Genomic DNA, 13,230 nt, shown 5'->3' with positions numbered 1-13,230 from the left:
ACTGTTCTCCATAGTGGCTGTATCACCACCACCACTGCAAGAGGGTTCCCTTTTCTCCACACCCTCTCCAGCATTTATTGTTTGTAGATTTTTTGATGATGGCCATTCTGACTGGTGTGAGGTGATACCTCATTGTAGTTTTGATTTGCATTTCTCTAATGATTAATGATGTTGAGCATTCTTTCATGTGTTTGTTGACAATCTGTATATCTTCTTTGGAGAAATGTCTAGGTCTTCTGCCCGCTGCTTATCTTTTGATATAAAAATTTTATGTTAGAATAGTTTCAGATTTACAGAAAAGTTACAAAGATAGTACAAAGCGTCTGTTCCCTTTTACTTTCTTCTTTTGTGTTAAATATTTTTAGGTGTACCGTTTTATTTTTAGCTATATTTTTGGTTATTTATTCTTAGTGGTTGTTCTTGGAATTGCAGTATGCATTTTCAAGGTATCGCAGTATTCTTCAGGTGACCACTGATTCAATTCCAGTGAAACACAGTAACTGCGCGCCAGAATAACTTCCTTCTCCCTGCCCCCACTCCTTTTCGGCTGTTATCATCGTATATATTGTATCTATGTATGTTATAAACTCAACAATACAATGTTACAATTGCTGCTTTAAACAGTCTAACATTTATTAAGGAAATAAAGTCTTACATTTGCCCACACATTTACCATTTCTGGTGTTCTCTGTGCATTCCTGTGAATCAGTTTCCTTTTATCCTGAAGGACTTTTTAAAAATACTCTCGTAGATCAGGGCTCAGCTTCTGTTTATTTGGGAGTGCCTTAATCTCACCTTTATTTGTGAAGGGGAATTTCACTGCATGTAGAATTCTTGGTCTGCAGCTGACCTCTGGCACTTTGCATATGCAATTCCATGGCCTCTGGCTTGCACCGTTTCTGATGGGAAGACATGTTAATCTTGTCAGTGGCTCATTATATGTTGTCTTCTTTGGCTGCTTTCAACATGTCTCGTACTCTTGCATCTTTGTCATTCACCTTCTATGTATCTCACGTTAGTTGAGAACGTTAGCGGTAACGCTGTGCGTAGGTCTAGCTGCGGATCTCTGTGGGCTTTTCCTATTGAGGGTTGCTGAGCATCTTGTCTACAGATCAGTGGTTTTGATTAAGCTGTGACGTTTTCAGCAATTATTTTTTCTCCCTCTTCTCTCCTAGTACACTTGATTTTGTCTTACATATTGCTAAGACTGTTCATTTATTTTTTCAGTCTTTTTTCTCTGTTCTTCAGATTGGATAGTTTCTATTGCTCAATCTTTGAATTCACTAATTCACCTTTCTGCCATCTGCAACCTGCTGCTAAGCCCAGCTGGTGATTTTTTTTCATTTTTTAATTATTTACAACTTTATAATTAATTTTTAATTTTGTTAATAATTTCTGTTTCACTATTGAGATTGTCTATTTGTTGAGTCGTTATATTTTCTTTTATTTTTTTTTTATTTATTTATTTTTTTGCCGTACGCAGGCCTCTCACTGTTGTGGCCTCTCCCGTTGCGGAGCACAGGCTCCAGACGCGCAGGCTCAGCGGCCATGGCTCACGGGCCCAGCCGCTCCGTGGTGTGTGGGATTTTCCCGGACCGGGGCACGAACCCGTGTCCCCTGCATCGGCAGGCGGACTCTCAACCACTGCGCCACCAGGGAAGCCCTTTTCTTTTAATTTTTTGAACATATTTATAATAGGTGCTTTGAAGTCTTTGTCTACTAAATCCAAACTATGGGCCCGTTCAGTCTGTTTATATTGCCTTTTTTTTCCCCTGAGTATGAGTCATACTTTCCTATTTTCTTTTCAGTCTAGTAAAATTTTAAACAAACTGGACATTTTAGATCATGTATTATAGCAATTCTAGATTCTGTTCTATTTTTCTTTAGTTTGTGATTCTTGTTTATCATTGCCTGGACCTAAACCCTGGAATCCGTCACCCCTGTGGTGTACAGGAGATGTCTCTACTAACTATTTGTTCTTATATTTTTTTGCCTGCCTTTCCTAAGTGCTGCTTCTGTGTCTACATAGCTCTCTAGTCACCAGTGCTTCAGGCCTCGAGTCTGTAAGGCTCACACCCTCTGAGGGACCCATGTGTGGGTTGGAGAATGCGTTGTAAGTTGCAGCTCTTCCTCCGGTTTCGCTTTTTGTCAGGCTCCCTTGGGTCTTTTCCACGCTGAATAGTTTTCCATTCACTCAGGGATGTGAAGAGGGCTCATCTCAGTCCTTCTATAGCTCTCTCATTTCTGCAATTTCTTTGTTAAATTTCTCATGGGTCTGCTGCTTGCCCTAATTGGGTCTCCAATCTCAGACTATTAAAGCTGCAGGTTTTCCCTTGCTAAGAAACCAGAGCTGGAGAGTAGTCCAAGTGGTAAAAATAGATGTTATTCAGGAACTACCGCAACGGGGGAAAAGAGCCCTCAGTATAGAACTGGGCTCGATCCCAAACACAGCAAGGACAGGAGGAGATTTATGACCAAGGGGCAGGTGACGCAGCTCGGTGGCTGGAAAATTACTAAGCGGAGACATCAAGGGTGGGGGAGGCTTTTGCTAAACTGCCTTAACACAGTTCCTTCTGAGGGCAGGCCAGCGTGGTCAGATATCACCCGAGAGGTGGCAGCAAATAGGAACTTGATCAGATGTTGAGGGGGATCAGAAGTGGGAGGCGGGGGATTCGCGCTACCCTGACTTCGAAGGATTCTGGCTACAATAGGGCTGTGCAGGCTGAGGACAAGGCCCAAGGAGGAGGCCTGGTCACGAGAGGAGCTTGGGGCAGCTGCCTGCAGTTCGGACATGGACGGTCTCTGCCGCCCTCCTTCATCCCCCACTGAGCCCAGCACTTTCCGCCAGCAGTCACGGGCTGTTCCCCCAGCTCCCCCAACCCCCAAGAGTGTACATCCTGACAACACAGCTGCTGTTCTGAGCGTCTGAGAGCAGCCCTGGGCAGCGAGGCCGCAGACTCCTCCTCGGAAGTCTAGCACTTGTTCCAAGAACGCTTCTAGGTTTGTTGCTGCCTTTGGTTTCCGGTGCCCTGAAGTGGATATTTCAGACAATTCTGTCCAGTTTTACATGTGTTTTTCCAGAGAGGAACTGTGGACATCTCTGTGCCCCCATCAGAGTGTTCTGTGAATAACCGAGTGTGCAAGGCAGGGCCCAGTGCCCTTCAACCTCTGTGGCAGTGGAACCCCCTCTTTTTTTTCCAGAGCACCCTGAAATATATATCTCATATCATATATTCTGTTGTTATAGATAATTATATATATATATAATTTGTCAAGGTCTCAGACCTTCTCAACAAAAGGCATTTACTTCTCCTCACAGTGGTTCAAGAGACTGACATGGAAGAGCTGCTACCCCAAGTCTGCTTCCGCATCCTTCCTGACGATAACACAGAAAAGCACGCCTCTCAGCATCTTGTAGTTGGGTGGCCCATAGATTTATACACAGAGGGGATGGCGGTGCGTAACTCACTTCCCAGCGCACGGCAGTGAAAAGCCCACGTGCTGCTCTTCAATCTCGTCTCCCTGTCGGTGGCACGACAGGCGGGGGGACCCTGTGTGAAGCTGGCAGGGCTGCGAGCCCGACAGAGTCTTGATGGCTAAGCCTCACCTGCCTTTGGACAGTACAAGACTTCGGATGAACAAGAAATTAGCTCTGAAGCGCTAAGCCACAGCGATGTAGCGCTGTTTGTTTCCACATCACGAACCTAGCCTAGGCTGACTTAGGGTTATAGGAAGGGCAACAGTGAAGTTATCTTCTGAAGCAGCTGAAAGGTCTGAGGGAAGAAAATCCTATTAGCGGTAAACCTACACTCTCGAAAATGAGTGACTGGCAAACCCGAGTGTCATTTGATCTAGCTCCTTGGACGGTGAGGTCATGTTCACAATCACGTGCCTTTCCTGCAGTTGTTAAGGTCTGATCTTGTAAGTGGAAAACAGTGTCTTGGACCTAATCTAAAGGACAGATATAATGTCAATTAACTAGACCCATCTATCCAGAACCTTCACGTGTAAAAATGTTTTCAACCCACAAGGTGAAAACAAGAGTCTTTGGGTTTTAACCTTCAGTTAACCAGAAGATTTAAACCGTGAGCCTTTTCATTGTTTGAGGTTTTACCTTATATGCAATGATTTTAACAATATGTAAACACTGTGGAGGAAGAAAATAGATGGTGTGCTTCATAATAGAAAAAGAGCAAAATTAGTAAAATTGCTTTCAGTAGGGAAATACTTAAAGCTTCCATGTCTAGGAAAAACACTAGCTAAATTAAATATTGCAGCTTACGTTTCATCTTTAGACACTGACTCTCAGCCTTAAAGATCCAGTTTCCTCAGGCCTGTGTACCACCCCTCGCCTCGCCCACCCTCGCCTCCACTGCTCGCACCGGAAAGGAGATTGCGGTGCTTGTGTGCTCCATCACTGCCTTCATGATTGGACAGCCTGTTGGTTTCAGGTTGGAGGAAACGGAAAGGCAGCTGCAGCTCATGGAAAACAGTGTGGGCCCGTGTGGTGAGGATCACAGACATACCATGAAAGTGAAATTGTCACCCTCTCCTGCTTTCCCTTTATTAACTTTGACATGTGCATGAAAATTAAATCCTGGTTTCCTGGGGGTTCATCGGCTCCTGCAGCTTCTGCCTTACCTGCAGGCTTCATCCTCTGTTGGTGACGTGATAGTCAGGTCTCCAGCAAGCAATTATGATGTCACAAAGAGGCAGTTATCACTTCAGGTGAGAAAATAAATGGCCCACACAGAAGATCACTTGAAATCTTCAGTATTATCTTAATGCAATTTTTCCTCGTAAAGACTTAACTTCATAGGAGAAAAATGACTGTAAACCTAGAAAACTAACCCACAAGGCAATGGTAAAAGTGTGCATTCTAGGCTCTGAGCCAAGTATTAGTGCGGGTCCCTTAAATCCTTGTGGAACAGCCCTCGGGCTAACTTCCCTTCTCCTCTGATGTCTGCTGCAAGGGATGCTTTACTAACCCCGTGGAGATCCATCCGACCTCAATACTCCTCCTCTTTAAAGCAAAGTGAACACAAGTTCTCCAAAGGGGATAATGTCATGGAATGATAACCATTAATTAGGAGGAAATTTCATGGCATAAAAATTAGACCATGCATATTAAGAAAAAGGAGGCAGTAAAAACCATCTAGGGTCCCACTGCCCAGTGAAAACGCCACTATTTTGGTTCCAGTCCTTTTGCCTTCAGTGGGGGAGGGCAGGGGGGCGGGCAGTGACTGCATGTGTGGTTTGTTTTGCAGGAATTAAATCGCAAAGTACACGCTGGCTTGCAATTGGCTCTTTCGTTTGAGCACGTGTGAACGCCTTTGTAGTGCAGTCTTACCTTTAAGCAAGGGAAACCGAGTGTCTGATTCTAGGAAGTAGACAAATCAGTGTCCAACGTGGCTAAAGAGACAACGTTTGATTCTGGCCAACCAGAGAGTTGCACGTGCTCAGTGGTCACCTGGCTGATGACGGGGCCCTCGATCAAGACCGTGTCCAACAGTGACCACCCATCACGTGAGACAGACCGACGTCACGAGAGCCGTGCAGGCCGAGGGCATCTAGAACGTGGTGTGGCTCAGACCACTGAGGCCCAAGTAAGTCTGTTCACCACATCCCACGAGCCTGAGCCTTCAAGACATGATCACGACGTTTTAGTCGTCAACACAAACATGCGATGATTTTGAATTTCCCAATCACCCCCCGCCTCAAATATGTGATATCAAATCTCTTTCTCCATCTGGGTCACGCCTCTTGATGACATGTTAAGAAAAGTCACTTTCTGTTGTAAACATTTAGTTTAGTCTCCAGGGAACACTTCGCTCCTTTTTTTTTATTGGAGCATAACTGCTTTACACCGCTGTGCTTGCTTCTGCCGTACAACGAAGTGACTCAGCCATCACATACCTATATCCCCTCCCGCTTGGACCTCGCTTCCCCCATCCCGCCCATCTAGGTCATCACGGAGCACCGAGCTGAGCTCCCTGTGCTTACAGCAGGTTCCCACTAGCTAGTTATTGTACACATGGTAGTGTATATATGTCAATCCTAATCTCCCAATTCATCCCACCCTCCCCTTCCCCACCGTGTCCACATGTCCGTTCTCTACGTCTGTGTCTCTATTCCTGCCCTGCAAGTAGGTTCATATCTATCATTTTTCTAGATTCCACATATATGCGTTAATACACAATATTTGTTTTTCTCTTTCTGGCTTACTTCACTCTGTATGACAGACTCTGGGTCCATCCGCATCTCTGCAAATGACACAGTTTTGTTCCTTTTTATGGCTGAGTAATATTCCATTGTATATAGGTACCACATCTTCTTTATTCATTCATCTGTCATTGGACATTCAGGTTGTTTCCATGTCCTGCCCTGTTGTAAATGGCGCTGCAATGAACACTGGGGTGCGTGTGTCCTTTTGAACTATGGTTTTCTCTGGACATGTGTCCAGCAGCGGGATTGCTGGGTCACATGGTAGTTCTATTTTTAGTTTTTTAAGGAACCTCCTTACTGTTCTCCATAGTGGCTGTATCAAATTACATTCCCACCAACAGTGCAAGAGGGTTCCCTTTTCTCCACACCCTCTCAAGCATTTACTGTTTGTAGATTTTTTGATGATGGCCATTCTGACTGGGGTGAGGTGATACCTCACTGTAGTTTTGATTTGCATTTCTCTAATTAGTGATGTTCAGCATCCTTTCATGTGTTTGTTGGCAATCTGTATGTCTTCCTTGGTGAAATGTCTATTTAGGTCTTCAGCCCATTTTTTAATTGGGTTGTTTGTTTTTTTTATATGGAGCTCCATGAGCTGTTTGTGTATTTTGGAGGTTAATCCTTTGTCCGTTGCTTCGTTTGCAAGTATTTGTCCCATTCTGAGCATTGTCTCTTCATCTTATTTATGGTTTCCTTTGCTGTGCAAAAGCTTTTAAGTTGCATTAGGTCCCATTTGTTTATTGTTATTTTTATTTTCATTACTTTAGGAGGTGGGTCAAAAAAGATCTGGCTGTGGTTTATGTCAGTGTTTTTCGTATGTTTTCCTCTAAGAGTTTTATAGTGTCCAGTCTTATATTTAGGTCTTTAATCCATTTTGAGTTTATTTTTGTGTATAGTGTTAGGAAGTGTTCTAATTTCATTCTTTGACATGGAGCTCTCCAGTTTTCCCAGCACCACTTATTGAAGAGGCTGTCTTTTCTCCATTGTATATTCTTGCCTCCTTTATCAAAGATAAGGTGACCATATGTGCGTGGATTTATCTCTGGGCTTTCTATCCTGTTCCATTGATCTATATTTCTGCTTTTGTGCCAGTACCATACTGTCTTGATTACTGTAGCTTTGGAGTATAGTCTGAAGTCGGGGAGCCTCGTTCCTCCAACTCCATTTTTCTTTCTCAGGATTGCTTTGTCTATTCGGGGTCTTTTGTGTTTCTACACCAATTGTGAAATTTTTTGTTCTAATTCTGTGAAGAATGCCATTGGTAATTTGATAGGGATCGCATTGAACCTGTAGATTGCTTTGGGTAGTATAGTCATTTTCACAATATTGATTCTTCCAATCCAAGAACATGCTATATTTCTCCATCTTTTATATCTGATTCAAAATGCTCTTCCCCCAGGAATTCCCTGGTGGTCCAGTGGTTAGGACTCAGTGCTTTCACTGCCCGGGCCTGGGTTCGATCCCTGGTCAGGGAAATAAGGTCCCAAATGCCACGAGATACAGCAGCCAAATAAAAAAAATAATAAAAAACAAACAGAAAACAAGAAGAACTACAATCCTGCAGCCTGTGGAACAAAAACCATATTCACAGAAAGATAGACAAGATGAAAAGGCAGAGGGCTATATATCAGAAAAAGGAACAAGGTAAAACCCCAGAAAAACAACTAAATGAAGTGGAGATAGGCAACCCAACCTTCCAGAAAAAGAATTCAGAATAATGATAGTGAAGGTGATCCAGGACCTCAGGAAAAGAATAGAGGCAAAGATCGAGAAGATGCAAGAAATGTTTAACAGAGACCTAGAAGAATTAAAGAACAAACCAACAGAGATGAACAATACAATAACTGAAATGAAAACTACACTAGAAGGAATCAATAGCAGAATAACTGAGGCAGAAGAACGGATACATGACCTGGAAGACAGAATGGTGGAATTCACTGCTGCAGAACAGAATAAAGAAAAGAAGTGAAGACAGCCTAAGAGACCACTGGGACAACATTAAACGCAACAACATTCGCATTATAGGGGTCCCAGAAGGAGAAGAGAGAGGGAAAGGACCAGAGAAAATATTTCAAGAGAGTATAGTCGAAAACTTCCCTAACATGGGAAAGGAAATAGCCACCCAAGTCCAGGAAGTGCAGAGAATCCCACACAGCATAAACCGAAGGAGAACCATGCCGAGACACATAGTAATCAAACTGGCAAAAATTAAAGACAAAGAAAAATTACTGAAAGCAACAAGGGAAAAACGACAAATAACATACAAGGGAACTCCCATAAGGTTAACAGCTGATTTCTAAACAGAAACTCCAGAAGGGAGTGGCATGATATACTTAAAGTGATGAAAGGGAAGAACCTACAACTAAGATTACGCTACCCAGCAAGGATCTCATTCAGATTCGATGGAGAAATCAAAAGCTTTACAGACAAGCAAAAGCTAAGAGAATTCAGCACCACCAAACCAGTTCTACAACAAATGCTAAAGGAACTTCTCTAAGTGCGAAACACAAGAGAAGGAAAGGACCTACAAAAATAAACCCAAAACAATTAAGAAAATGGTAATAGGAACATACATATCAATAATTACCTTAAATGTGAATGGATTAAATGCTCCAACCAAAAGACACAGGCTTCCTGAATGGATTCAAAAACAAGACCCATAAATATGCTGTCTACAAGAGACCCACTTCAGATCTAGGGACACATACAGACTGAAAGTGAGAGGATGGAAAAAGATATTCCATGCAAATGGAAATGAAAAGAAAGCTAGAGTAGCAATACTCATATCAGTTAAAATAGACTTTAAAATAAAGAATGTTACCAGAGACAAGGAAGGACACTACATAATCAAGGGATCAATCCAAGAATAAGATATAACAATTATATATGCACCCAACATAGGAGCACCTCAATACATAAGGCAACTGCTAACAGCTATAAAAGAGGAAATCGCCAGTAACACAATGATAGTGAGGGACTTTAACACCTCATTTACACCAATGGACAGATCATCCAAAATGAAAATAAATAAGGAAACAGAAGCTTTAAATGACACAATAGACCAGATAGATTTAATGGATATTTATAGGACCCTCCATCCAAAAACAGCAGATTACACACCTTCTCAAGTGCGCATGGAACATTCTCCAGGATAGATCACATCTTGGGTCACAAATCAAGCCACAGTAAATTTACGAAAATTGAAATCATATCACATATCTTTTCTGACCACAATGCTAGGAGATTAGAAATGAATTACAGGGAAAAAAACATAAAAAACACAAGCACATGGAGGCTAAACAATACATTACCTAATAACCAAGAGATCGCTGAAGAAATCAAAGAGGAAATCAAAAAATACCTAGAGATAAATGACAATGAAAACACGACAATCCAAAACCTATGGGATGCAGCAAAAGCAGTTCTAAGAGGGAAGTTTATAGCTATACAAGCCTACCTCAAGAAACAAGAAAAATCTCAAAAAATCTAACCTTACACCTAAAGGAAGTAGAGAAAGAAGAACAAACAAAATCCAAAGTTAGCAGAAGGAAAGAAATCATAAAGATCACAGCAGAAATAAATGAAATAGAAACAAAACAATAGCAAAGATCAGTAAAACTAAAAGCTGGTTCTTTGAGAAGATAAAATTGATAAACCATTAGCCAGACTCTTCAAGAAAAAGAGGGAGAGGACTCAAATCAATAAAATTAGAAATAAAAAAGGAGAAGTTACAACAGACACGACAGAAATACAAAGCATCCTAAGAGACTACTACAAGCAACTCTATGCCAATAAAATGGACAACGTGGAAGAAATGGACAAATTCTTAGAAAGGTATAACCTTCCAAGACTGAACCAGGAAGAAATAGAAAATATGAACAGACCAATGACAAGTAATGGAATTGAAACTGAGATTAAAAATCTTCCAACAAACGGAAGTCCAGGACCAGATGGCTGAATTCTATGAAATTCTATGAAACTTCAGAGCTTTAGCACAGTTCTGCAAACGAATCAACGGACAACGGATTAATCTCCAAAATATATAAACAGCTCATGCAGCTCAATATTAAAAAACAAACAACGCAATCCAAAAATGGGCAGAAAACCTCAATGACATTTCTCCAAATAAGACATACAGATGGCCAAGAGGCACATGAAAGGCTGCTCAACATCACTAATTACTAGAGAAATGCAAAGCAAAACTACAATGAGGTATCACCTCACACCAGTTAGAATGGGCATCATCAGAAAATCTACAAACAACAAATGTTGGAGAGGGTGTGGAGAAAAGGGAACCCTCTTGCACTGTTGGTGGGGATGTAAATTAATACAGCCACTATGGAGAACAGTATGGAGGTTCCTTAAAAAACTAAAAATAGAATTGCCATATGACCCAGCAATCCCACTACTGGGCATATACCCTGAGAAAACCATAATTCAAAAAGACACATGCACCCCAGTGTTCATTGCAGGACGATTTACAATAGACAGGTCATGGAAGCAACCTAAATGCCCATCGACAGGCAAATGGATAAAGAAGATGTGGTACATATATACAATGGAATATTGGCCATAGAAAGGAACGAAATTGGGTCATTTGTAGAGACATGGGTGGATCTAGAGACTGTCATACAGAGTGAAGTAAGTCAGAAAGAGAAAAACAAATATCGTATATTAACGCATATATGTGGACTCTAGAAAAATGGTACAGGTGAACCGGTTTGCAGGTCAGAAATAGAGACACAGATGTAGAGAACAAACGTATGGACACCAAGTGGGGAAAGGGGTGGGGGGTGGGGATGGTGGTGTGATGAACTGGGAGATTGGGATGGACATGTATACACTGATGTGTATAAAATTGATGACTAATAAGGACCTGCTGTATAAAAAAAATAAATAAAATTCAAAAAAAAATTAACCCAACTTGAAACTTACATTAAAAAAAGAGAGAAAAACAAACAAACAGAAAACAAAATGCTCTTCTCCCAGCCCAGATCTGACCTGTGTCTACAGGACTCAGCAAGGGAAGGGGCTGGGCTTTGTCTTCTCACTTTCTGTTCTGGAAACGGGTGCAGGCAGCCTGGCTCTGCACCGGGTGGTCTGGTGTGGATGACGTGGCGGTACCCCCAGGGCACCCCAGGGCTCTCTTTGCCACCTTCCCTGGCTCTTTGGTCTCCGGCACCGCAGTGCATGTGGCTCGGCCTCCTGTGATTACTCCCATGACCCTGGGGGAGCTTCGCCCCCCTCCCATCTCTGAGAAACCCAGAGGACCCTTCCAGACTCGGGATGGTTGGAGGATGGAAGAGCAGCTGGGCAGCAGGGGTTCGGTGAGATACTTTCACACCCAGAAGCTGGGCCGCGAGGCCGAGTGAGAAGGTAAAGTGTGAGCTGTTTTAACTCCCCAGGGAACAAGTCTAAAACTCAGGATGAGATCCATCGCCCACCTGCCGGGGCTGCAGGGCGTCCTAACCTACACCAGTTGTGCAGACAGAACTCTTTTCCGTGCTCGTTTGCAATGAAAGGACGTTGCCTGAAATGAAGTGTCAGTTTCTCTGCAGTGCTGTTCGAAGAGGAGCCTTTGAGCTGGGTTCTCAACCATGCACGGTTTTCCACCTTTAAAATGGCCTGTGCGTTTCTCACATTTGAGAAGCGCTGGCTGGGAGACTCAGCAGCCCGGCAGGCATGATTTCCACGGGTGTCTCAGGCCTCCAAGCCGCAGAGATGGGAAACTGCCTTTGGGGATCCCTGCCAGGCCCTCAGGGGACGGCAATAGCCGTCCTCAGTGTCGATTTCGCTGCTGAGTGACCCGAGTACCCGGGAGAAGCAGGGAGAAAGTCAGCAGCCTTACTTCACTCCTAAGTAAGCATGTTGTTTGCACAGACCTGGTAAATGAGGAGCTACTGGCGAGATGCTTCTTGGCAGGCACTGAGCCCTGGCGATCCTGAATCACAGCTGACTGGAAATTAAAGCTGTAAGTGGTATCGGGAAGCCCGGGGGCTGTCGAGGGCCCCCGAATGCTCACAGGACTTGACAACGCTTGTAGCGTGAAGATGGACAATGAAATGTGAATTAGGGACTTGTGGCACAGTGGTTAAGAATCCACCTGCCAATGCAGGGAACATGGGTTCGAGCCCTGGTCCGGGAAGATCCCACATGCCGTGGAACAACAAAGCCCATACACCACAACTGCTGAGCCCACACGCCCTAGAGCCCGTGAGCCAAAACTACTGAAACCCGCATGCTCTAGGACCCGTGTGCTGCAACTACTGAGCCCGTGAGCCACAGCTACTGGGCCTGCGCTCTAGAGCCCGCGAGCCAACAACTACTGAAGTCCTCATGCCTAGAGCCCATGCTCCACAACAAGAGAAGCCACCGCAGTGAGAAGCCCCTGCTCGCCGCAACTAGAGAAAGCCTGTGCAGCAGCAAAAGACCCAATGCAGCCAAAAAAAAAAAAAAAAAAGTGAATTAGATGGAGATGAACATGCCACGGAGGCGGGAAGAACTCCTCGAGCAGATGCATGTGAAAATTAATGGTCTGGAGATAAATTTTGATGCCCACACAGCACCCATACTGAGGTAAAGGCCCCAACATCCCTTTATTTTACAGGGGAGGAGCCTCCTGAGAACATTCTGGAAAATGGGGGGGGAAATGCTTTTGGATTCTGTGCACTTGATACATGTAAGTTGCCTTCAGCTCGTGTCAGGAGTGCAATTTAATTTGTGGTACCGAAAGCCTTTCTACCAAAAAGAAAAGAAAAGGTTCAATATTCATTGGAAAAAAGTGTGTTTTCTATTTCTTCTGCTTTTGCCACTCTCACCCCTGCCCTCATTCCTCATCTGCTTCTTCCCAGGAGAAGAAGGAGGAAGTGACCACACAGGGCAGGAAGGACGGTCTGCAGGACGCATTTCCCCAAGTCATCTCTGGTCTGGACCTTCACGCAGGGTTTTAACAGGGAAGCTTTGCAGACTTCACAACGTAAAAGAAGCTCAGAGCCGAAGCCTGGA

General features: G+C 43.6%; 1 long non-coding RNA gene across 1 annotated transcript; it reads left to right on the top strand.

Annotated features, from left to right (window-relative positions):
* Nucleotides 1–234: 234 nt before the first annotated feature.
* On the top strand, nucleotides 235–7,775 carry LOC125960864 (uncharacterized). The gene is made up of 2 exons (XR_007470961.1): nucleotides 235–4,864; nucleotides 5,268–7,775. It is a non-coding gene; the product is annotated as an uncharacterized LOC125960864 (long non-coding RNA).
* The last annotated feature ends 5,455 nt before the right edge of the window (nucleotides 7,776–13,230 follow it).

This window comes from Orcinus orca, chromosome 13 (genome assembly GCF_937001465.1).
Source record: "Orcinus orca chromosome 13, mOrcOrc1.1, whole genome shotgun sequence".
In the NCBI taxonomy this organism is placed as follows: Eukaryota; Metazoa; Chordata; class Mammalia; order Artiodactyla; family Delphinidae; genus Orcinus; species Orcinus orca.
This window is presented reverse-complemented; position numbering and strand designations above follow the sequence as displayed.